The 23,596-nt window shown below is 45.4% G+C and overlaps 1 protein-coding gene across 2 annotated transcripts in view; it reads right to left on the bottom strand.

Moving 5' to 3' along the window:
* LOC142488013 (uncharacterized) overlaps nt 1-22,254 on the bottom strand; it is a 44,840-nt gene extending 22,586 nt beyond the window's left edge. The window contains exon 1 of one of the 2 annotated variants that reach the window (XM_075588340.1): nt 21,615-22,254. The gene's annotated coding sequence lies outside the window, so the exon portion shown is untranslated. The remainder of the gene's footprint in view (nt 1-21,614) is intronic. The other variant, XM_075588341.1, reaches the window with a different exon arrangement.
* Between the last annotated feature and the right edge of the window lie 1,342 nt (nt 22,255-23,596).

Below are 23,596 nucleotides of genomic sequence, written 5' to 3'. Positions count from 1 at the left end.
GCCAGCCTCCCATAATAAAGGTGAAGCCCGGCAGGCTGCCACAATACCGTGTGTAATGGCCACCTCTGTGAGGCTCATTTTGGCCAGTGTATGACATGTTTTGTGTAACCCCTTCCAGAAAAGAGCTAATCACTGTCTGATGTTTGGAAGGGGGGGAAACTGTATACATTGGGGACAGGGGATTGTATAATAAAGAAAAGCACTTTTATTCCCATGTTAGAGTATAGCATGTTCCCCATACAGTTAGTCCACAAGTCAGTACTGTAAATTATGTTATAAGCATTTCTCTGCAGACAGACCCTGTAATTCACCTTAGCTGAGCAGCCTGCATAGAAATGCCGGGTCGTGACAAAAGGCTGGAGGCGGCTACGGGCAGGGATAAATGGTGAGCGGGGAAGGGCTGATTACCAGGTCTGCGGACGTTTTCTCAGTGGGTAGAGCCTTTGTTCTCCGCAGACACTGAGGTGCCTACCCAGCGGGAGGTATAGAACTTGACAAGGGAACCGTTTGCCGGGTCTGAGACCCATAGGCATGATTCCCATTGGTAAGTTTGAAATTGCCGCTTGCCAGCAGCTCCATCATCTAGGGGCGGTCCTGAGCACCTAAGCCGGCTCCCTCCTCTCATTGGTGCAGCTGGGTCGAGCCCTCGTCCTCTGATTGGCTGTACCGTCACGATCCGCACTGTGATTGGGCTGCGGCTCCTGCTCCATGTAAAGTATAGCCACTGAGGGCTATGTAAGGAGCACGGCCGATCAAAGATCAGAACCTCTTTGGAGCTGATCGGAGACATGGCTGGGCGGAGATTTGTATGTGCTTTGTGTAAAATAGCACTGATCTCAGTGGAGTAGCACCGGAGAAGCACGGTACGTGAAGCGGACAGGATAAGCCTTCTGAAGCAGGCTCCTGCACCTAGTTGAGGCTTGAGTCTTCCCCCCCAAATCCCCAGTTGGTGAGTGTTTCACTGTGATATTGTACTTTGTATGCTTGCTGGTTTGCCAGAATAAACTTTTATTCAATTATTGTGTCCTGGTGATGGTGATCCTGGTGGTAAAGGTGTTAAAAGTAGTTGTCTCCCGTGACATCTAATTGGTAGTGTAAAAGGGAAGTTTTCTGTTCCAGGCTCACTGTGGCTTAGTGCAGTGGTGCGCAAACTGGGGGGGCAAAATTATTTAGGGGGGGGGGGCACAGGCTGCGTGCGGCAAAACCTGGGGGCGGGCAGAGCAGTGCACGGGAGGCCAAACAGCTCCAAGTTCCGTGCTGCTGTTTCTCTGCTGCCCGCTTCTCTGTGCTTGCTGCTGGGGCGGCGCCTTCCCTGCACACAGACAACTCCTCCTGTATGTGTGCAGTGGCTACGGGGATCGGAGCAGAAGCATGCATGTACTTTCCGTTCCCCCCCCCCCAGCACACAGCAGTTCTCCAGTGATCCTGACAATCAGTGCTCCTGACAATTTGTGAGCTTGCTGTACCCGAGTCCTGCTTTATATCATATTGATACTTTAGGCTGTGTTCTGTCTCCCAATGCTGATCGATCACTTTGGGACTCTATGTGGTAGCTGTCACAGGAGACCAAGCTTTTTAACACCTTTTACCATCTGGATCCTTTGATTGAATTAAATGAAATAAAATGGGTTTATTCACATAAGGAACGCACACAGCTTGAATTACCAAAATATCACAAATCAACACATATTCCAATGAAATAACAGGTTTCTGGACTTAAAGTTCAGGCAACAGGACAGTCTTTTGGCTGGGGCGCAACTTGCCACTCATATATTTCGGCCAAATAAAAGAATTCCGTCCTGTCCTTGCAGAATTCGTTTCCAAGTCCTTAGATCTAACGAAATCCTGACCGGGTACAAATCTGTGATGGTGATAAAACTCCTCTTTACCCCCGCCCGCTTCTTCCTGATGTTACAGCAGAGAACCCCTTCCCCATGGCCTGCATCAGCTTATAATGCCTGGCCAAACCCCCTTTTCTCAGTGACAGAATACCTGGCTCTTATCAGAGAATCCCCTCAGTTGCTGGCCAGCTGGTTAACCTCTTTTTTGAAGCTCTGACTGTATACATCCTGGAGTGCATCTCACCAGGGTCCCTTAGAAGCCATGCATTCGGTTATGCATACCTGCCCCCCTTGTATGGTGGGTCATAACCTAGCAGGGTGAATCTTTCAATGTATCCTGTCCCGTGCCTTCATATAAATCCCCCCACCTCATATAACTGTAACCTACACAAGTGCCATGCCCGTTTATGCATTTACACACATGGTGCTATTAATAAAATCATAACAGTCTATATGTCTCTCTCCTAATCGTTTGCATACAAAAAATTAGAACATTAGGACATTCCTAACGAAAGTTATACCGTTAATTGGATACGCTTTTTGATCTGGGCTTTAAATGGTATCTTCCCCATCCCAAGCGTACTTCTCCAATTACCCCCTTAAACACAGGCTAGCAGCCTTTGTAAAACTGCAGTCAGCCCTAGACCGCAGAGCTGACACTTTAAACACACATTTGATGACTCGGGGTTTACTTTGCCGGGCAACCTGCCTTTTATTGATCGCAAAGATAATGCGCCATCGTCACAGTAGCCTCTGAAAGCCACAGGTGAAAATGTGTCTGTTGTGTCTGTGTTGGTTGTGATTGAGTGTGTGTGTGTGTTGTGATTGTGTGTGTTGTGTCTGTGTTGGTTGTAATTGAGTGTGTGTTGTGTGTCTGTGTGTGTGTGTGTGTTGTCTGTGTTGGGATTGAGTGTGTGTGTTGTGTCTGTGTGTGCGTTGTGATTGAGTATGTGTGCTGTGTGTGTTGTGATTGAATGCAGTGGTGCGCAAATGGGGGGCGCAAGAATATTTAGGGGTGGCGCAGGCGGCAAAACATGGTGTGCGCGGGCCGGCAGACGCTGTGTGTGGGACGGCGAAAAAGTTGTGCCCGGGCGGACAAGAAGCTGTGCGCGGGCGAGCAGCCGAAGATGTGCGCAGACGGCCGAACATGATAGTGCAGGTGGCGGCCACGTGATGAGATGACCTAGAAAAAAAAATTACACCTAAACAGGACCCACTCGGTGGAGAGGAAGACTTAATATATCCTTTATGTGATCAAAGTGGGGCGTTGGTTTGGACTTGGTGGGGGGTGAGTGGTGGGTTGATGGGGTCCCTCGGTCAGCCAACAGAACTATAATGACCCCAGATGGAAGACTATATGGTTTCCCTGTGTTGCCTCTCAGGCTTGGTCAGTCCCCCTCCCGGTGCCCTCTTCTCCACCCCTTTCCTGTTCCTCTCTGCCCCTTCGTCAAACATTTGAGAGATGAGAAATCTGAGGGAACTTGCTTCCCTCAGAACAGTTGCGGGGGAGAGTGGGCAGAGATCTGGGAGCGGCAACACAGGGGGGAATCTGGAAAGACAGCTTTTGCAATCGTTTCAGCCCACTAAGAATCCTTCGTTTTATGGCTAATATGTTCAACTGTTCTCTAACAAAATGTTAATGTCATTTTAAATGTTATGACAAATGTCTGTGATAAAGTTCAGATGATGTTGGAGAATGGATCGGCTCTGGCCCTCCCCTCACACCCCTCGATCCGGCCTGTGTGCCCGGGTCGGTCCATCAAGAATATAGAATTCTATGTTCATTAAGTTGAAACGCTTTCTAATAAGCTCAAATGATAACTTGAGTATGAACCAACACACCTATCAAAAATAAGTTCAATATTATGATTCAAAATTTGCTAGTCCTTTCCTCTTCTTAGATTATAAACCCAAGTTATACCCGTTGAAAAGTTAATATCCAGACAGCACGTTGCCCGGCAGATCCTAAGTCTAACTTGACAAGACTCACAATATATTCCCAATTAAGACCGAGTCCCCTTAAGGAACTCTGGCCCTTGTTCTCCACCCCCCTCCGCCCCCATTCCGGTTTTTGCAAGGGCAAATGAGCTCAAGATCTTCAGTGACTCACGAGGCTCCTTTATTTTTGTTTTTTCCCTTTCTGATCCCCTAATCAAGGTGTGCATACTGTACTATGTCCCAAATGGGAAAACAACATATAGATACACAAAATCTGAGAGGATCCTCCTTTTAAACAACAGATTAAGTGTGACCTACCATAAACCCCCATCTCCTACACAGTGGATACTCTTAGAAGCTCACATGAGCTGAAGGGATCGGTCCAGGGTCCCACTTGGACCTCAAGATGTCAATTAGAATTATAACCCACAATGTCAAAGGCCTGAATAGTTCTTCCAAAAGGAAAATAGACCTTTCAGAATATAAGAGACTAAGAGGCGACATCCTCCTAATTCAGGAATCGTAGTTTAAACAGTGTGACCCCTAAATATTTTGATAAAAACTTCCCAAATGTCTTCCGGTCATCTGCAAAGGGAAAAAAAGAGGAACGGCAATTTTTTATAAATGAACACTTACAGTTCTCCCCCAAACTCACAAAGATAGATAAAGACAGAAGATATGTGATAGTGGTTGGAAGCATTCAGGGTAACGAGGTCACTCTGGCAAGTTGTTATGCCCCGAACGAAAGGAGTGCTCCTTTCTTCAACAAATTCTTTAGTATTCTGGGAAACATAGCAGAGGGCCAAATTATCTTGGGCGGAAATGTCGATCTGACATTGGATCCCAACAGGGACAGATTAAACCATCCAAACAACCCTACGATGTCCCTCTACTCCAGAATCACAGATCTAAAGGCCTTAAAGAGAGGTTTAAGCTCTCTGAACCCGATAGACACATGGAGGGAACTAAACCCAAGGAGAAAAGATTATACTTTTTTCTCCCATCCCCATCAGTCCTACTCCAGGATAGATCTTATAACCACAAGCGCTAACCTGATTCCCAAATCATAAACTCAAACATCCGTAATATAAGTTGGTCTGATCACGCTCTGGTTGAAATAGAGATGATAGATATACAAGTCACATCAAACTCACTGGGAACGTAATGAGGCTTTAGTAAAAATCCCAGAAATAGCCCGAGATATAGATAAAGAAATACAAGCCTTTTCCCAGACAAATGAGGGAAGTGTTGCCTCCTGGTCCACCCTTTGGGAGGCCCATTATGCGACAATAAGAGGCAAGATAATAAGTATAGCAACAGGCAGCAAAAGAGAGTCAGGCAAAAATCAAACTACTGCAAGAGAAAGTAGACACCTTATCAGCAAAACAGATAATACACCAAGCAGGGACAACCCTTGAAAATGTAAAAGAATCCAGAGCTGAACTGGAGCTGCTGCTTGCAACACAGGCCGAGCGAGCATTGGAGCGGACTAAGGCCTCGGGCATGGTTAGCGCCCGTGCTGAGGCGCGCTGCTGCTCGGCGGTGAGCCCCTGCAGCCGCAATGAGAGCGGCTTTAGCAGGGGCTCGCGCACGCTTCCGCAAGCGTTCGGATGCGTGGGTCTTAAGAAAATTTTAGTTTTGGCGCTAAAAATTTTTGCCCAATGAGGGCGAACCAGCTCCGTGACGTCACAGGCCCCCCACCCTCCCCCTCCCCCCCCGACGGCACGCGGTCTAAGGCCAGGGAAAGCACCCGCTTTCCCTCAGCCTCAGCGCGCCTCCGCCCGGCTGGATTCACCCTGGACGCAGCCTTAGAGAAAGTTCTTAGAACAATCTAATAAAGCAGATTCCATGCTCGCAGCCAGACTGAGGAATAAACATCCCACTTATAGTATTCAATCTATTCGAACTACCTCGGGAGATCTGACCTCTAACCCAAAACTGATAGCCGCTGAATTTTACAAGTACTATACAAAATTGTATGATGAAAAAAGTTAGACATTCTGACCAAAATATGCAGTTGATGAAAAAAATATCTAGACTCCGCAAACATACCTAAATTATCTCCTGAAGAAAACCTAGCACTAAATCAATGAATAACTACAGAAGAACTACACGTGGTTATTAAATATTTGAAGAGCTCAAAGTCCCCTGGCCCTGATGGTTTCTCATAAACATACTACAAAAAAATTTGGTACGAATAGCCCTTTATTTACTCAAACTTTTCAACTAATTCGAAAGAAAAGAAGAAAAAGAAGAAGCTTTCTTTCCCCCTTCCATGCTGCAGGCATACAGTATATTTCCCTTATTCACAAAGAGGGCAAAGCTCCTACTAATTGCGGAAGTTATTGCCCCGTCTCACTTATTAACGCTGATCTAGAAATATTTTCCAAAATTTTAGCTAACAGATTAAGAAGTATTCTTCCCAATCTTATACATCATAACCAAGTTGGATTTATATCAGGTCGTCAGACAGCTGACAACGTAAGAAAAATAATAGATTTGACATACATAGGAGGGGGAGGGGGGATGGGGAAGGGGGAGGGGGAAGGAGGGGGAGGATAGAGCTGAAAGGCAGCACCGCAGCAAACCCATCTCCCACTGTCCACATGGAAAGGATAGCCCTCACTCCTTTCACTTGTCAGTCCCAAAATAGATGCTTCTAAATTCAACTTGTAAATCCTGGCAGGACAACAGCCTGTTTAGAAGTACCATTTGTTTAAATGTGCCTCACGTGCTAATTGAGCTCGTTGGGCTGAACTTAATTCAGTCAGGTGACTTGTAAGTCCTATATAGCTAGAGACACACTGGGGGAGCAGCAATGCTGGGGCAAGCAGCATAAATTTAAAGTAGCATGAAGTGTGGAGTTTAACAGGAGTGAAACAAGAGAACTTCTGGCCCTGAATCCTGGATTTGGAACTACGCTTGAAAGAAGGACATTATCTATCACAGACTGCACATGTCAGCACTAAACTATTCCTGCCATGCCTCCGCTACTGTTTGCTTTGCTCTCACTTATTTTCAAAATATGTTCTCCTTTCTACCAGCCTCAGTATGTCTCTAACTCTATTCATATATCTTCATCTCTCCTTCCTTCCCCACTTCTCTGTTCACATGAACTCCTTTCTTACCTGCGCCTTCTGACACTACACAGCTATATCCCCTGCACTAAAACACACCCCTACAAATCATCCTCACACATTCTCTTTCTAGCCATGCTTCTCCTCCTTGCTTCTGGGGATATCTCTCCCAATCCTGGTCCCTGCCTTATTTCTGTATGCTCTTGTCCTCGCCTCCCACATACAACTTCTACTCCTTCTGGTGTCAATCCCTCCAACCTCATATCCATCCCCGGTCACCCTCCCTCCTCTCTCCCTTTCTCCTGTGTCCTTTGGAATGCTCGCTCCCTTTCTAACAAGTTCCTTTCTGTGCATAACTTCTTTCTCTCTCACTCCCTGCTCCTATTTGCTATAACTGAGACCTGGCTCTCTCAGTCTGACTCTGCTCTGGAAGCTGCCCTCTCTTATGGTGGCCTTTTTTTCTCCCATACTCCACGCACTGATGGCAGGGGTGGAGGTGTGGGGCTCCTCCTCTCTCTGCCGTTACAATACCCTTCCTATTCCTCCCTCTCTTGCTTTTCTCTCCTTTGAGGCTCGCACTGTCCAGCTTTTCTCTCCTCTCCCTGTCCATGTGGCGGTCATCTATCGCCCACCTACCTCTACTCATCCCCCTTCTGCCTTTCTCTCTCACTTTGAATCCTGGCTTTCTTTCTTTCTCTTCAGACTCCCCTGTTCTTCTCCTTAGGGACTTCAACTGCCACATTGATGACCCCTCTCTCCCTTGGGCTTCCCACTTTCTCTCTCTAATCTCTTCCCTTGGCCTTCAACAGTGGACTACAGCCAGCACTCACAAGGATGGCCACTACCTAGACCTGGTTTTCACTCAAAACTTTTCTCTCTCTGATTTCTCAATTTACCCTTTTTCTCTCTCTGATCACCTCATCTCATTTTCTCTCTCTCACTTCTCCCCTTCTCCACCTACCCCTTGTCTCTGCAGAGACCTGCGCTCTATTAACCTACCAGCTTTTTATTCCACTTTACACTCCTGACAACCTGGTCAGGAACTACAACTCTGCCTTATCCTCCTCTCTTGATCTACATGCCCCGCTTTCTCTCTGCCTTTGAACCCCAGACCCTTGTTTAATTTCCATACGTGCATTCTGCGTTCCTGCACTCGTTCCTCTGAACGCCTCTGGAGGATATCTCACACTCTTGCAGACTTCATTCACTACACATGTATGCTATCCTGTTTCAACTCTGCCCTCTCTCAAGCTAAACAAACTTACTTTTCTTCACTAATCAACACGCACAAGTCTAATCCACGCCGACTCTTCTCTGTCTTTGACTCCCTACTCAGACCCCCCTCTGCTGCCTGTTCTTCTTCCTCCATCTCACCTCAGGACTTTGCCGACTATTTCAAGGAAAAGGTGGAATCCATACATCAGGCCATCCCCTCGGTAGCCTCCTCCCATCTTACAACTCTTCCTAACTCTCCTCCTGCACTCCTTGACTCTTTATCCACTGTCACAGAGGAGGATGTGTCGTTGCTGATCTCCTCTTCTCCCTCTACCACCTGCCCTCTTGACCCATTCCCTCCACTCTCCTAAAACCTCTTGCTACTACTATAATCCCTACACTCACACACATTTTTAACTCCTCCCTCTACTCTGGTACCTTTCCCACTACCTTCAACATGCAACAATTATACCATTACTCAAAAACAGCAAGCTTGACCCTACCTGTCTTTCTAACTATCAATCTGTCTCCCTCCTGCCTTTTGCCTCTAAACTCCTTGAACATCTTGTATCTCTCGCTTGCTCCATTTTCTCAACACCTATTCTCTCCTAGACCCTCTACAATCTGGCTTCCGCACTGCTCACTCCACTGAAACAGCCCTCACTAAAATAACTAATGACCTCCATGATGCCAAAGACAGAGGTCATTACACTCTGCTCATAATACTCGACCTCTCTGCAGCATTTGATACTGTGGACCAGCCTCTTCTCCTTCACATTCTCCATACTATTGGCATTCGTAACAAAGCTCTATCCTGGATCTCCTCTTACCTCTCCCATCGTACTTTCAGTGTCTCTTTTGCCAACACCTTCTCCTCTATCGATCTCTCTGTTGGGGTACCACAGGGCTCTGTCCTGGGACCTCTTCTCTTTTCTCTTTACACACTCTCTAGGTGACCTAATCACATCTCTTGGGTTCAAATATCACCTCTATGCTGATGACACACAAATTTACTTTTCTACCCCTGACCTTACACCTGCTGTACGAGACCAAAGTTTCTGAATGTCTCTCGGCTATATCATCCTGGAAGGCACTACGCCGACTCAAACTTAACATGGCAAAACCAGAGCTCCTCATACTTCCTCCCAAACCTGGCCATACTACCTACTTCCACATTACGAAGAAGGGGGTAAGATGGTCCGTGGTTCACAGCAACTTCAGCAGCCAACGCATGGATGTCTAAAAAAACTTTATTGATCGCTAGCAGCAAACATCAGGCAACCACTCTAACATGTTTCGTCCAGGCTATGGACTTTTTCAAAGAGTGCTGATAGTGTATGGCAGCCAAATAGATATAGGGAGTGGTGAGTGTATGCCACCAATAGAAACAGGGAACGTATTTAAACCTCACCTGTGGTAGATTAATCATTAAAGTGGATAACTATCTCCCCAACAATCCCCATAGCAATGGCTGCACAACAAGGTATTTACAACATACACATGAAAAATCTTAAAAACAAAACAGAACATATAATGGATAAATTTAAAAACACAACTACTGATGTTTTAAGTTACCAGCATCATTATTATTATATAAAGCTATATCAATTAATGGAAGTATACAGATGTATAACAAAGGATTTCATATATCTAGTACTTATAAAATCTTTTTTGTACTTATAAAGCATTTTCAGTATCAAGATTCACTTTAAAGGGATATAAACATTTTATCAATTTATTCACATAATTCATATCCATGAATACAGTGGCAACCGCATGACAGACAGTAACTTAATATGTCACCTCCCAGATCACAATGTAATTGGGTGAACACTGTGAACCCACCCCAAAACTTAGCCATTACCCCATCAGGAAGTGTTTCAGTTCCCACTCCTGATTGATGCCGGCCGGATGGAGTGTGTTCAGAGTGTACACCCAATACATTTCCTGTTTATTTAATACCCCCTCTCTATGGCCTCCTCTAGCGTTACAAGGGATATGTTCAATTGCCATATAGGAAAAGTTGGCTATTCCCCCTTTAGGGCATCTGGAGAAGTGTCTGGGAACTGGATGAGACACATCATTCTTTTTAATAAGTCTGACATGCTCGGCAATGCGGGTCTTGACTGGCCGAATGGTTCGTCCCACATATAATTTTTTGCAACCACATCTCAAAAGATAAATGGTGTAGGATGTATTACAATTCAAAAATTCTTTAATAAAATATTTTTTTCCATTGATGTCAGTTTGGACAAATTTTGTACTATGAACATATTTACACATGGAACAATTTCCACATGCATAAAAACCTTTAGGAATACTACCAATTCTTTTAAGATCAGTTTTAGTTTGAAAGTGACTTGGCGAGAGGTGTGATGCTAGTGTCTTAGCCCTACGGAATGAAAATTTTGGTCCCTTCAAGGTAAACTCAGCAATATCCTTATCAAGGCACAGGGTGTGCCAATGTTTATGCACAATGTCGCATATAAGCTTGGATTGGCGACTATAAGTCGTGATGAATAATGGACTCATATCACTATACTTGCTCTTAGATTGTATGTACCCCTTATGATGTTTGTCTTTTTTCTTTTTATCGAGGATTCCAGGGCGATCCAAAGTCATAGCGTACTCGTATGCTGTCTGGATATCTGTATATTTGTAACCCCTGGCTTGGAATCTCTCAAATAGTGCTTGTGACTGCAAAGAGAAATTCTCGTCATCAGAACATATCCGTCTCAACCTTACAAATTGGGCCCTCGGAATACTTTTGATTAAAGATTGTGGATGACAACTTTTGGCTGACAGTAGTGTGTTTCGGGAGTTTGGCTTGCGAAATATGTCAGTTTGGATTAGCATGTCATGGTCTATGTAAAGGAGCAGGTCCAGATAATTGATGCAATTTATATTTTGTTCATAAGTGAATTTGATATTAACATTATTGATATTAAGTGTGTTTATAAATGCTACAAGTGATGATTCATCGCCGTCCCATATAATAATGAGATCGTCGATGAATCTTTTATAGTAAATAATTTGTGAACGATAAGAATTATTACTGTGATATATATATTGTGCTTCCCATAACCCCATGAATAAGTTTGCATATGATGGTGCAAAACTTGTGCCCATTGCAGTGCCTAATAATTGTAAATAAAAACGTGAATCAAATAAGAAATAATTGTGAGTTAATAAAAATTTAATAGATTCTAATAGAAAAGTGCAAAGTGAAGTGGACAGATGTGATAAATTTAAAAAGTGCGTGATAGCTAATAACCCGTGATCGTGATTAATGATGGAATACAGAGAGATCACGTCAAGGGTGACCCATCTGTATTCTTTTTTCCAGACCAGATCCTTTACATCTACCATGAGGTCCGTGGAATCCTTAATGAATGACGGTAATGCCAGTACCAATGGTTTGAGATAAGAGTCCACATACCGCGATAACCCATCTCCCAAAGATCCAATACCTGCCACTATAGGACGACCAGGAGGGTCGACCAGTGACTTATGGATCTTTGGGAGATGGTGGAATACCGGAATCACGGGATGTGGACTTCTCAAAAATTCAATCTCATGTTTGTCTAATGAGATGTGGTTGCAAAAAATTATATGTGGGACGAACCATTCGGCCAGTCAAGACCCGCATTGCCGAGCATGTCAGACTTATTAAAAAGAATGATGTGTCTCATCCAGTTCCCAGACACTTCTCCAGATGCCCTAAAGGGGGAATAGCCAACTTTTCCTATATGGCAATTGAACATATCCCTTGTAACGCTAGAGGAGGCCATAGAGAGGGGGTATTAAATAAACAGGAAATGTATTGGGTGTACACTCTGAACACACTCCATCCGGCCGGCATCAATCAGGAGTGGGAACTGAAACACTTCCTGATGGGGTAATGGCTAAGTTTTGGGGTGGGTTCACAGTGTTCACCCAATTACATTGTGATCTGGGAGGTGACATATTAAGTTACTGTCTGTCATGCGGTTGCCACTGTATTCATGGATATGAATTATGTGAATAAATTGATAAAATGTTTATATCCCTTTAAAGTGAATCTTGATACTGAAAATGCTTTATAAGTACAAAAAAGATTTTATAAGTACTAGATATATGAAATCCTTTGTTATACATCTGTATACTTCCATTAATTGATATAGCTTTATATAATAATAATGATGCTGGTAACTTAAAACATCAGTAGTTGTGTTTTTAAATTTATCCATTATATGTTCTGTTTTGTTTTTAAGATTTTTCATGTGTATGTTGTAAATACCTTGTTGTGCAGCCATTGCTATGGGGATTGTTGGGGAGATAGTTATCCACTTTAATGATTAATCTACCACAGGTGAGGTTTAAATACGTTCCCTGTTTCTATTGGTGGCATACACTCACCACTCCCTATATCTATTTGGCTGCCATACACTATCAGCACTCTTTGAAAAAGTCCATAGCCTGGACGAAACATGTTAGAGTGGTTGCCTGATGTTTGCTGCTAGCGATCAATAAAGTTTTTTTAGACATCCATGCGTTGGCTGCTGAAGTTGCTGTGAACCACGGACCATCTTACCCCCTTCTTCCTGTGTCATCATTTCCGGCGGAGCACGCTGACGCCAGCTACACCAGAGGAGGAAGCCGCTGCAGAATTCCCTGCACCAACAGGGACGGCTTTTTCGTGAGTACTCCTAACCTCCACGCGGTATTTCAGGGAGATTATTGAGGCGGTTAGTGCCGGGCTGTGATTTACTTGGGGGCGCCCCTTAGGGAGGTGTCCCCCTGTACCTCTATCCGGCTTACTATTACCCAACTCCCTGTTTTCAATACCGGAGGCTTATTGTTTCATTAATCATTGCTGGGTCTCTCTTCAATCAAGTTGCCATAAAGTGTGTGCACTACCTGTTAGCAGCCTCGGTATACTGGGTAATTCCATATTCTCTACTTCCACATTACTGTTGAAAGTACTATCATTCACCCAGTAGCCCAAACACGTTGCCTAGGGGTCACACTTGACTCCTCTCTCACATTCAAAAGGTATCTAAAACCTGTCGCTTTTTTCTCCGCATTATTACCAATATACGCCCTTTCCTCTGCAAAAACTCATTCTCTCCCGTCTCGACTACTGTAACCTCCTGCTGACTAGACTTCATGCCTCTCACCTGTCTCCCCTACAATCTATCCTAAATGCTGGTGCCAGAATCATTTTACTATTTCCTAAATCTGTCTCAGCGTCTCCCCTGCTGAAATCCCTTTCCTGGCTTCCTATAAAATCCTGTAACACACACACACACACACACACACACAATTCTCCTCCTCACTTTTTAAGCTCTACACTCTTCTGCTCCCCTTACATCTCAGCCCTAATTTCTCGCTATAGTCCATCCCGACTCTTGCGTTCTGCTCAAGGATGTCTTCTCTCTACCCCTTTTGTAGCTAAAGCCCTCTCCCGCCTTAAACCTTTCTCACTGACTGCCCAACACCTCTGGAATGCCCTTCCCCTCAATATCTGACAAGCACCCTCTCTATCCACATTTTTGACCCAATTCAAAACGCAACTGCTTAAGGAAGCATATGAATAGCTCCATGGCTTATAATTAACACCTCATACATTAACCTTGGCCCTTGCAGACGCACTTACCAGAACGCCCTCCTACTGTCTCTGTACGTTCTTACTACCAACCAATTAGATTGTAAGCTCTTCAAATGTTACTCTTATGTCTAAAGCACTTTTCCCTTCATGTGTTATTTATATTATTTGTTATTTATATGATTATCACATATATTACTGCTGTGAAGCACGATGTACATTAATGGCGCTTGTAGGAGGAACGCGCACAGAGGTATTCAAGGGAGACTGGTTATGGTGAAATTAAATAAGGCTTTTATTGCGCCTGTTTCCTTAATATCAGAAAACCATCCAAACAAGGGGTCAAACAAAGCTTCTATTCACTTGGGAGTATTTCTAGTGAAACATATGGTCCACAACTCCCTTTAGATAAGCATGTCTCCCAGCCCCAAACATATATCTTGATATAAGCAGGTATACCACAAGTCTTATAAAAGGAAAGTCTTGTCTGTTTGTAGTGGTTGGAGGGAAAGTCTTCTCTGTTCCTGGGTTGCTGCCTTTTTCCTCAGGTTGTGTCAGCATTCAGGTTTAGAGGTGTTTTCCCCTCTGTCTTGCAAGCAGCTCTGCTCTTCTTCTGGCAGGCTCAAGACATCTGTCCCCATGGTCAGTCTCACAAGTTGTGAGACTCAGGAACAATCTCCTTTCCTGTCTCAAAAGACATGCTTTTCTAAGAAGTTAATCAGGCAGGTGGTGTTGGATAATTGACTACCAGCAGTTAACCACCACACTGCTGGATTAGAGGCACATTTCCTGAACAGGGATAACTCCCCTGTTACAGCGCTATATAAAGACAGACATAAATACGTGTTTGAAGAGTGTGCGAATCCGGTAAGATAGATGAAGCAGAAAGGGGTCAAAAGATTAACTTGCTGGTAAAAAACAGGATTTATTGCAACATGAGGAACAGCATCTCTGTCCAAAAATACAGAGCCGTTCTAATCGCGTTTCACGCACATGGCGCGTTATCAAAGAGTACTGCCATATTCTCTGTGCGGAGATATATACGCAGAGTGAACCGCCTGATGTATCAATCTGCCGCCCTCAGATCTAATACACCTGAGTAGCAGTCACCGGAGGTGGAAATTGTGGACGGATAATGAATAGTTCAGCCCGGCAGAGCACTCATGCATACTGCCATTTCAGAGGAAACTTGGCACCATTTATCACAGACGGATGTGTTATCGGATCCTACGGTCGGTCTGTATTAATCGTGAACCCACGCGGTTTCAACTTCGGCCGGTAATATTCGGACAATAGGCCGCGATTATAGTGGAAGCTCGTGTAACGTCACACGCGTATGAAACATGAGCCAAGCTGGAGGCTATTGAGAGGCGATCGGGAGGCGTGTCGGACGCGTCACGTGGCTGGTTCACCCTTATTGGCTTAACCGCTCACGTGACGTGGCCGTCGCGATAAAACAACAACAATTTGAATTGTATTTTGAAAATGTGCGCGGTCACTCGTTCGCTCGCGCACACTATGAGCGGCCTCATTGAGGAACACACATTTGAGATCGCGGCACGTAATGTTGCACGCGTGACTGCACTATAATCGCGGCTTTAGAAGTGAGACACAGAGCCCTCTTCCCTCCCCCAATCTGCGGTGCAGAAATACAGCTGAGGGAGAGCAGGGTGACCCCAGGCATAGAGGTGGGTGCTGTGTCTGGGTCTCTGTATGCGCCGCCATATAAAAACCCAAGCATGTGGTAGCCTCACGTCTGTAGCATACAAGGGGTTAACACCTCATTTTCTAAATTATGCAAATATACAAAGTTCTTGTACCTCTCTGTTATCTTTGTATATTTGCACCATCTTAAGAATTATCAAAACAAATTGGTATTAATTTAATTAACTTTTAAATGAGGGGCGTATCTAAGGGTGAGAGTCATGGGATGCTAGGGTGATGGAAGCAGTGTAGGTGAGAAAGGATATAGTGCAGATATGGAAGGGGGGGGTTGCCTTGAAGGGGGGTGAGGGGAGGTTGAGTCCAAAAAAAAAAAAAAGTGTGTCTGTGTGTGTGTGTTGTGGCGGGAGGGAGGGGGTGTTGAGTCCCAGGGTGGTGGTGAGGATTGAGGGTTTAAGGGTCTCAGAGGGATGGTGGGGATGGAGGGGTTATAAGTCCCACAGGGCGGATGGGAAGGGGTTTAGGGTCCGGGGGGGGGTTAAGAGTCCCAGAGAGAGGATGGAGGGGCTAAGTGCCCCAGGTGGGGAGAGGGGAATGGTGTTAAGTGTACCAGAGGGAAGAAGGAAAGAGGTCAAGTGCCCCAGAGGAGAGAGGGTTTTAGTCCCTGAGTTAGGGAAAGGGATTGAGTGCCCAAGAGGAGGAGAGAGGGGAAGGAATTAAGTGCCGAGGAGGTGGGCGCGGGAGAGGGGAAATAGATTAAATGCCCCACAAGGATGGTTAAGGGATTAAGTGCCCCATGAGGTGGGCAAGGGAGAGGGGAAGGAGATTAAATGCCCCACAAGGATGGTTAAGGGATTAAGTGCCCCATGAGGTGGGCAAGGGAGAGGGGAAGGAGATTAAATGCCCCACAAGGATGGTTAAGGGATTAAGTGCCCCATGAGGTGGGCAAGGGAGAGGGGAAGGAGATTAAATGCCCCACAAGGATGGTTAAGGGATTAAGTGCCCCAGGAGAGAAGGGAGTGGGTTAAATGCCTGGGAGGGGTAGGGGGGGAGGGAAGAGGATACGTGCACAGGGGAGGGAAAGGAGAAAGGCTTAATTGTCGCAGGGGGAGGGGAAGGTATTAATATATAATAACGTTTTTACATTTTGATTAATTGCGACTAACATTACAATTAAATATCTCTGCCATTTCAAACTTCTGTCATCCATCCTCTGTGACCTGCTCCCTGCTATCAATTTCTCAACTATCTCCACGGTGCGTCTGCCTTCCCGACGTCCGAGGAGCCCAACGTCTGAGGAGCCCGACGTCATCCGTACAACAGAAGCAGCAAGTTTCATTCTACCACTGAGCCACCATAGCACAAACAAAAGTGCCAGCACCTGGACCAAATGCAAACAAAAAGTGCCAGCACCTGGACCAAATGCAAACAAAAAGTGCCAGCACCTGGACCAAATGCAAACAAAAGTGCCAGCACCTGGACCAAATGCAAACAAAAAGTGCCAGCACCTGGACCAAATGCAAACAAAAGTGCCAGCACCTGGACCAAATGCAAACAAAAGTGCCAGCACCTGGACCAAATGCAAACAAAAGTGCCAGCACCTGGACCAAATGCAAACAAAAGTGCCAGCACCTGGACCAAATGCAAACAAAAGTGCCAGCATCTGGACCAAATGCAAACAAAAGTGCCAGCACCTGCACCAAATGCAAACAAAAGTGCCAGCACCTGCACCAAATGCAAACAAAAGTGCCAGCACCTGGACCAAATGCAAACAAAAGTGCCAGCACCTGGACCAAATGCAAACAAAAGTGCCAGCATCTGGACCAAATGCAAACAAAAGTGCCAGCACCTGGACCAAATGCAAACAAAAGTGCCAGCATCTGGACCAAATGCAAACAAAAGTGCCAGCACCTGGACCAAATGCAAACAAAAGTGTCAGCACCTGGACCAAATGCAAACAAAAGTGTCAGCACCTGGACCAAATGCAAACAAAAGTGCCAGCACCTGGACCAAATGCAAACAAAGGTGCCAGCATCTGGACCAAATGCAAACAAAAGTGCCAGCACCTGGACCAAATGCAAACAAAAGTGCCAGCATCTGGACCAAATGCAAACAAAAGTGCCAGCACCTGGACCAAATGCAAACAAAAGTGCCAGCACCTGGACCAAATGCAAACAAAAGTGCCAGCACCTGGACCAAATGCAAACAAAAGTGCCAGCACCTGGACCAAATGCAAACAAAAGTGCCAGCACCTGGACCAAATGCAAACAAAAGTGCCAGCACCTGGACCAAATGCAAACAAAAGTGCCAGCATCTGGACCAAATGCAAACAAAAGTGTCAGCACCTGGACCAAATGCAAACAAAAGTGCCAGCATCTGGACCAAATGCAAACAAAAGTGCCAGCACCTGGACCAAATGCAAACAAAAGTGCCAGCACTTGGACCAAATGCAAACAAAAAGGTGCCTCGCCCCAAAGAAAACCACCAGAACTACTAGGACTCCTCCTCTCACCCCCCCCCCCCCCCCCGTCAATATCTCCCCCTACCTAAGCAATCTTACCAACTGCCAATTGACTCTCGTACCAGTTACCACTTATTCTGACCAATTATCAGACTTTCTCGCTTATTGTTTTTAACTAAATAATATATATAACTACCCACGTGCACGCGCAAGGCTCACACTGACAACGCAGTATCTAGACTCCACACGGGAGCGTCTGCGCTGCCTTGCTCGGGCAAAGTTAAAGCTCCAACAGACAATGTTCTAACGGAGCCCATAACTAAGGGATTATCTGTTTTCTGGGCACCATTGGTCTTCACACAAATATGTATGGGAGAGGGAGCGGCTCAGTGAGTAATGACACAGAGTGTGAAGCAGGGGAGCCTGGTTCAATTCCCGGTGTCGGTTTCATGTGACCTTGGGCAAGTCACTTTATCTCCCTGTGCCTCAGGCACCAAAGACATAGATTGTAAGCTCCACAGGGCAGGGACCTGTGCCCGCACAAGGTCTCTGTAAAGCGCTACGTACAACTAGCAGCGCTATACAAGAACATGCTATTATTATGTATAGATACTCTTTCCACCTACAATTATACCGTGTACAACAATGGCAAGGTGACACCAAGGCTCACTGCTCACTATTAATACACTGTATCTAGCATTGATTCTGATCCGGGGTTCACTACACTTCAATTGGATCATTTTTGCGCCATTTAATTGTTTATTTTAAAGCCCTGTATTTTAGCCGTTGTTCATCAATAAAATTATTTTAACTTATACATTAACAATCCAGCTAGTGAGAGAGTGCTACTTATATTGGGGTCCTTTTCTCCACAGTTGCAGTACCACTATTGCCCCAATCAGCACCCTCACATTTACATAAACATTATTCAGCTGAAGCAGGGGTTTTGTCTTCAGTTTATTTCCCAATATACCACTTAGATTGTAAGCTCTTCGGGACTTGCTGCTCTTATCCCCACTGTTTGTTCGTTATTTGCGCTGTATTGTAATGTAGCGCAGACACAGAAACCCGCACCATTACATGTAAGTGTTTTATTATTGAAGATCAGAGGTAAAATAACATAACAATTATATGGCATAGGACCACTTATACAATATGTACGCTGCATACATCACCGCTGATTGCAAGTGGGCCACACTCTCTCATACACACGCGGGAGACTTTTCATTTGAAAGTAGCACTTTGGCGATTTTGTTACTGCTACCTCTATTTCAGCTCCCTCCGTGTAATAGAACACAGCGATTCTGCGGGCTATATTCCATACCGCAGGATCCTCCTGCTATATGGGGCTGTTCCTCCAGTCCACTGTCTAGATAGGCATGCCCTCGAGCATATCAGCGCTGATATATTAATGATCAGCGCTGATATAGGGGACTATGCGTTTATAGTTCTATTTTTATGTGCTCTACCGTGTTCCAGTCATCACATTCCTTTATCCTGCTAAGTGGGGGTGCGGGAGGGTCGGGACTTACCTTGACCTTACCTCATGGCACCAGTATCTTACTTATGATTCGCGCCCACTAGCTGCTCTATCGGCACCTTAAGAAGCATTATTGGCAGCCTCATTGATATCTTATTAAGCCAGTAGTGGGTATATTATCTATCAGTGGTTGCCCTAATTGGACAATTTATTACTCGATACCACCACTTAGGCTCACAGTTAATGTTTTTGCTGTGCATCTCCCTAAACGTGTAGGTGTTTATATACCTGCCTATATACTCCCATATCCTGGTGTAGGGGTCTACGTAGGTGACGGATCCTAAGTTACCCGCCGCACAGCATTTCTTGTTGACATGGGAAGCCAGACTTATCAGCTGTTATGTACCGGCTCTTAAAGTTTCTTTGCTGAGACCTTCATGCGCTTTATCTAAACCACTTATAAGAGCCTGCTATGTATATGTCACAAAAGTGGTCGTACTTGACCAGCCACTGTACACAGTTTTAAACCAAGGCTTGCATCAGTCATCAATCATTATCGAAGCGTCTTGTTCAAAAAAAGGGGGAGGAGGGGTGTACGTGGACTGCGGGTTCACATGTTCCGCCACGCACGATACCTGCCTCTCTGCTGCAGGAAATAGCTAGGTTTCAGCCGCTGTTTCACGAGGCTCCAGGTCAACAGCACCTCTAATCGCGAAGCCGACTTACTATGATCCTATTATGCTATTGTATTACAATGTTAATCGCGCTTTGCGTGTGATGCACTGTGTACACCCTATGAAGGCTCTATTTAGTGCTTCACCTATGCCAGAATTTATTCTGGATGCGAATCTCACTACGTATATACTGTACTTGTTTGCCATATTCCCTGGGCAAGTGTTATGAGGGTTCCAACTGTACAGTAGGAACTCCGGTTTAGGAGACCAGCTGTATATCATCTCTGGGGGACACACAATATCGCCTTTATCAGCCTTAGCCAGAGTATACATCAGTACTTATCTGGCTGTCACTGTATGATGATCACACTGTGAGGGTTACAATAGTTACCTTACTGTGTACACCATATCATCCTTTGTAGGCTATTTGGGTGCTAGGGGAGAAACATTTACAGGTGCTTCTCTCGAGTGTTATCCGCATAACCTAATCACTTGCCTAGCAGCCATAAGGAGGTTACCCACTGGTTCTGGACTGACCATATATTATAGGTAGTCACATAGATCGGATTTATCTTCGCTACCCTTGCCAAGGATCAATAACGTATTATTACAAAGTCAATTATTAACAGTACACTTACTAATTATATGCCCTGATCCATCCCTACGGGGATAAGACATTATCTACACAGTGGCCCCATTACGGCCCCATTCCTATATCTATAGGCAGCTATATAATAGCATAAGATCCTGAATATCAATTAAGGATCTCCATATGTAAAATCAACCTAACTAACCAGAGTTACGTTACAAATGACAGTCACGTACTGTTTGACATACATTTTATTTTAAACCCCCTTTTTTTATTTATTGGTATAATAAAGTATTTTAACACATTCATTATACATTTAGTTGTGACGGAGTGCTTGCAAACTAGGTTTCTTTTTCTCCTTGATACGTAAAATAATATAACAATTATATGGCATAGGAACACTTATACAATATGTACGCTGCATACATCACCGCTGATTGCAAGTGAGAAAAATAACCGAGCTCAGAGTGACTGGGAAAATATTCTCCAAGTCACAACCAAGTGGCCACAAATAATTACTGTCCCACCTGGGAGCAAAATACAGGCATACCCCGGTTTAAGGACACTCACTTTAAGTACACTCGCGAGTAAGGACACATCGCCCAATAAGCAAACAGCAGCTCACGCATGCGCCTGTCAGCACGTCCTGAACAGCAATACCGGCTCCCTACCTGCACTGAAGCTGTGCGCAAGCGGGGAGACTATAGAGCCTGTTACAAATGCGTTATTTACATCAGTTATGCACGTATATGACGATTGGAGTACAGTACATGCATCGATAAGTGGGGAAAGGTAGTGCTTCACTTTAACTACATTTTCGCTTTACATACATGCTCTGGACCCATTGCGTACGTTAATGCAGGGTATGCCTGTATAAAGGTGCGTCAGTATTGTATCCTACCCAACATAAACAAGGTGCAGTCCTCCTGTTATCTGTCTAACCCAGAGACTATATTTGTAATACACAATAGGCTTGGGTTCCCACTAATGTATACATTCAAATCTCCAGTGCTTAATCCATCAACATTCCTAACTATCTATTTAAATATTAAAATCAGGGCTAGATCCCTGTGATTCACAACTCATGGACCTTCAGTTCTCTTCTGGATGCAGGATGGGTCACAGCTGGACCTGTGGTTCTCCTCTATGGGTGCAGGATTAGTATAGAAGCTGGACCTGTGGTTCTCCTCTGTGAGTGCAGGATGGGTATAGAAGACGGTACCTGTTGTCCTCTTGTGGGTGCTGGATGGGTATAGAACCTGGACCTGTGGTTCTCCTCTGGGTGCAGGATGAGTATAGTAGCTGGGAACTGTGGTTCTCCGGTGTGGGTGCAGGTCTGGGTGCTGGGTATAGAAGCTGGGACCTGTGGTTCTCCTCTGTGGGTGCAGGTCTGGGTGCTGGGGAGATGTTCAGATGATGTCTGAGCTGTAACTTAACCTCCTACTGGACAGGGCAGAGAGGTGTACCTCACACAGATAGCTGCATGTAAGTTATAGGGGAATCCTGATTGGGATGGGTCCCAGCAATAAGCACAGTGAGCTATGGAAGTGCTCTGTACTGGCAGTAATCTCCTCCCACCGGGTGAGGCCAGTGCAGGAATAGATCCCCCTGTTACAGACAGGGCAGCACAGTCAGTGACTTCTCATTGCTGCATCACTCACAGATCCTCTGCATTTCTCACAGGACTGTCTGTGTGCAGAACTCATTTCCTCCCATCGCTGCCTACTACATCCGGGTCACAGCCCTATGCTCTACTGCGCATGCTCACACGCAGGGGATCATGGGAGTTGTAGTTTTTATTAGACAAGACCGATTGACACATATAAGTAACACAGTAACATTCCCAGAAACCTGCTAGGGAAAGAGATTCCTGTGCATGTACAATGTGTTTATATACAGGATATATCCAGGGGGGGGGGGGGGGGGGGGTTAGTTTCACTAACATTAACTATATATGTAGGGCGCATTGCACTTCTATATTCACAAATAAATTGCAAATCTTTATATATTATTTTTGTTTACACAAAAGTACTATTTCCTCCGAGTATGCGCACATTACACCGCGTGTGGTATAAGCTGACACGTTATGCAGTGCTATCTGCACTAATACTCCAGGCTTTCATTCCTTCTTTATACACACTGACAAGTTCCAATATATTCTTTATTCATATACTGTCTGAAAAGGGGAAACAGTATGGGGAGGGGGAGGGAGGAAAAAGGTGTGTGTGGGTGGGGGGAGAGTATGGGGAGGGGAAGTGGGTGGAAGTGTGGAGAGGGTAGGGGTGAAGTATAGTGAGGGGTGAAGATATATAGACTGGAATAATGGGGAAGGGGTACATGGGGGTGAAGTATGGTGGATGTATGGGGAGGGTGGAAGTATGTGTATGGGGGAGGGTGGAAGTATGTGGATGGGGAGGGTGGAAGTATGAGTATGGAGGGACATATGGAGGGGAGAAGTATAGGGAAGGGGGGGTGTGGGCATGGGGCTAAAGTATGGAGGCGGGAATGTATGGGTATGGGAGGAAGTACGGGGAGGGGGCAAAAATATGAGGGGGGAGAGGATGGGGGAGGGGGAGTATGGGGAGAGGGGAAGTATGGGTTGAGGTAGGGGGTGAGAAAGTATAGGGAGGAGGGAAGTATGTAGATGGGGAGGAAGTATAGACGGCGGGAAGCATGGACTGGGGGAGGAAGTATTGAAGGGGGGAAGTATGGAGGGGTTTTGTCGCTACGCCCTTGAACATGAACGCTGGCAGCAAGAGCAGGATCAGCTGCACGTCGAATACTGTATTTCCACCAGCTACTCCAACTGCAAGCAAAACCTCATGGGTGCAGTGACTGCAGAAGTGTAAGGAATCGGGGGCCACGTCCCTTGTGGTGTGACCCCTCCTTACCCACTACCAGTACTGCAGCGGCTGCTGCCCCTGCCCCCCGTCGCCACCCATGCCGCCGCCCAGTGCATACCTTGAACTCTGCCGTCGCCATCTTGGATTCTGGCACTGGTGTTACAGACTCTCAGCTGTGCTCCACTACTTCCTGGTCTCTCAGCCACTCACAAGCAGCTCCTCGACACGC

Source organism: Ascaphus truei, chromosome 2 (assembly GCF_040206685.1).
Source record: "Ascaphus truei isolate aAscTru1 chromosome 2, aAscTru1.hap1, whole genome shotgun sequence".
In the NCBI taxonomy this organism is placed as follows: domain Eukaryota; kingdom Metazoa; phylum Chordata; class Amphibia; order Anura; family Ascaphidae; genus Ascaphus; species Ascaphus truei.
The sequence above is the reverse complement of the archived record's forward strand: the minus strand, read 5'-3'. Positions and strand labels throughout refer to the sequence as shown.